A 3,417-nucleotide genomic window follows, 5' to 3' on the forward strand; every position below is an offset into this window, starting at 1 on the left:
TGTAACAATACCTGTTTACAAGACAGGAATTTCAGGTTTAACTCATTCTAAATTGCCTGGCCTCGCTAAAATTCATCATCTAAGCTCTATAGCTCTCTTGTGTTGTGCATTTACCTATTCCTCATTTGGGAGTAAATCCTAGAGGACTAGTGCCCAATGCCATCTGGCAAATGGATGTAACACACATTTTAGAGTTTGGAAATCTATTAAGTATGTTCATGTGAGTATTGATACCTACAGCAGCTTCCTATATGCTACCTTACAAACTGGAGAAGCAGGAAAGCACGTCGTAGCACACATGCTTTCTGCCGTATCAGTATTGGGAATTCCAAAACAAGTAAAAACTGACAATGGACCAGGATATACGGGAACCGTGTTCTCTAAATTTTGTCAACAGTTACACATTAAACACATCACTGGAATTCCTTACAACCCACAAGGCCAAGGCATTGTAGAAAGAACACACCGGACTATCAAAGCTATGCTTGAAAAAATAAAAAAGGGGGAGTTATACCCCAACTCACCTAGGAATTTACTTAACCATATACTTTTTATAAAAAATTTTTTAACTCCAGACTCTCAGGGACGATCAGCGGCTGATCGATTCTGGCATCCAAATACCAAAGAAAATTTTGCATATGTTAAATGGAAGGATCCACATACTGGCACACGGCAGGGTCCAGACCCCGCCTTGATTTGGGGGCGTGGATCAGTTTGCCTCTATGACTCAATCAATGAGGCCGCTAGGTGGCTGCCAGAAAGACTGGTAAAGCAAGTAAATCACAGCATATCTACACATGAAGATGAGAAAATAGATCACTCTGAAGTCCAGGGAGATCCTTCTCCCTGAGACCTGTTCTTTTTTCTCTTACAGGAAACGTGAATTCCTGGTGAATGGCCATGTATCTGCTGCTGTTCCTTCTTGGATCGACCTCAACAACCCTCGCGGGTCTTGGTGACCCCCATAACACTAGAGCCGTTATCCAGAGACAGACAGGGAACCCATGCGATTGCTATGCTGGGACCTATAGTACCATACCTGATTGGGTTCGAGGCCCAGATGGAGAGCTTCGGCACCCTATTTTATCCACCATAAGTTGTGGGTCAAAAACAGCTTATCAACTACTCTGTACTTCAGGATCTAACAGCCGTAGTATAAAATATTTTTGTGTGCCTAAACCACAGATTATTCCTGTTACCAACGGACGCCCTGGGTCTTGCCCCAGCGCGTGTTCCATGTATTTAGAATCTGTGCATGCCTCCTGCTACTCTAGTTATCAGCAGTGTACAGGCCCTAATAATAAAACTTATTTCACTGCCACCATTATAGGTGCCCATGGGGGTGGCAGTAGCAGTAATTCTATGACCCTCCCGTGCCCATCCAGTGCTATTGCTTGCTGGAACACTCGAGCCCCTGTGCGTGTTTCAGATGGGGGCGGTCCTCAGGACCAAATCAGGGAGCACCTTGTAAACAAAAAATTGAGAAAATAATTCAGGAAACTTATCCCTACTTACAATACCACCCACTTCTCAAGCCAACACGTCATGGCCCCCAAATAGTTGAATCGGTGGTAAACGATCTCCTTGTCTCTTCGCATAAATTATTGAACCTCTCCAATCCTGATCTTGCAGCCAATTGCTGGATATGCATTAAACAAGGGCCCCCGGTCCTAGATGCTATTTATGTCGAGCCCAATGAATCTGGCAGCCCAGCGGCTTGTGTACCCACCCCTCCATTCTATGTTAATACCCCATATCGCCCCGACCTTATATCAGAAAAAATTACTTGCTATTACAAACCCTTTCTCAACGACATCAATAGTATTGATGTAGGTTATCAACCATTTTGTAAATAATTAATGTCTCTACTGCCATCTGTCCCAGTAATAACACAGTCCTGGTGTGTGGCAGTAATCTGGCATACACGTACCTGCCCCAAAACTGGACTGGAACCTGCATGCCCGCCCTCCTCTTCCCAAGTGTGATGATTATTAAGGGAGACACCCCGGTTCCTGTTCCTACCTCGGAACATATAGCCGGCAGACCCAAGAGAGCAATCCAACTTCTCCCCTTGTTGGTAACCTTAGGTGTGACTGCTGCCTTAGGCACTGGGACTGCCGGCATGGGTGTGGCCACTCACAGTTATAGGGAAATATCTAGACAACTAATAGAAGATGTTCAGGTGCTCGCCACTTCCATACAAGAAGTCCAAGATCAGCTAGACTCCCCAGCAGAGGTTGTTCTGCAAAATAGAAGGGGTCTAAATCTGTTAACCGCAGAACAGGGAGGTATTTGTCTTGCCCTAGGTGAGAATTGCTGCTTCGACGCCGACAAGTCCGGAATTGCCAGAGACCGCATAAAGAAGTTACAGGACGACCTGGAAGCACGACGACGCCAGCTTGCCGAAAACCCGCTATGGACCGGGCTTGGGGGGCTCCTGCCTTACCTTCTTCCCATCCTTGGCCCCCTCGTCGGCTTGCTTGTTCTTTTATCGCTGGGACCCTACCTTTTTAACAGGCTAACGGCTTTTATAAAGCAACAGATTGATGCCCTACAAGCTAAACCTATTCAGGTTCACTACCACCGGCTTGACCTCATGGACAATACCCATGAGGAATGTTTAGAGTACTGAGGCAAAATATTCTTGTGATCCCCCAGTCCAGATGGATGCCACTACGAACCTTGTGGAAGGACCCATTGTTTACCACCTCTTAAGGCCCGTTGCGCTTGTTGTTCCCCCTGCTTTGAGGATAATTCAGACAAAGTGAGTAGGACGGTGAGTCAGTGACGGAAGGTATGGGTAAGTCTGAGCCGCCTAAGCCAGGGTGGCCTCGCTTGGAGGAGGTCATTCCAACGACGGGTAAGGCTCAGCACCACGCTTCAGGCCCGGACTCCGTTTGTCTTTCCTCATGAAAAAATAAAAAAGGGGGAGATGTAGGGGGCTGGAGGTCCCCTGGGCCATTTGTGAGGTATTTCGCCAAGAGGCAGGTCTGTGTAACATATTTTGTGCTGGGATTTTCCAGCGCCCTAAGGTACTTCCTCATTCTGTGGCTGTTTTTACATCCCGACTCGGGAGGGGAGTTTCGCCACACGACCTCCAGTACTTTTCCATCTCCCAGCCCCCAGGTTACCTTTTCATTGTCGGTAGCCCACTCCCCTATCGTCGCCCTAGCCAATCAGAGTTAGTTGTGTGCTTTCAAATGGAATAAACCACTCCTCTTTCTGCACACTCTGTATGTCTCTGTAAAACGCTCAATAAACGGACTTGATCAGCACCTGCAGACTTGTCCCCTTGTCTCCTTTCTTCCACTCCCCCCTCCCCCACAGGAACCGTTCGAAAAAGGGTCGCGGGCTGACTCAACCCACGGAATAGCCATCCAACTAAAATACGAAGCCAATCATCAGCCCAGCAACTGC

This window comes from Suricata suricatta, chromosome 5, assembly GCF_006229205.1.
Source record: "Suricata suricatta isolate VVHF042 chromosome 5, meerkat_22Aug2017_6uvM2_HiC, whole genome shotgun sequence".
NCBI classification, from domain to species: Eukaryota; Metazoa; Chordata; class Mammalia; order Carnivora; family Herpestidae; genus Suricata; species Suricata suricatta.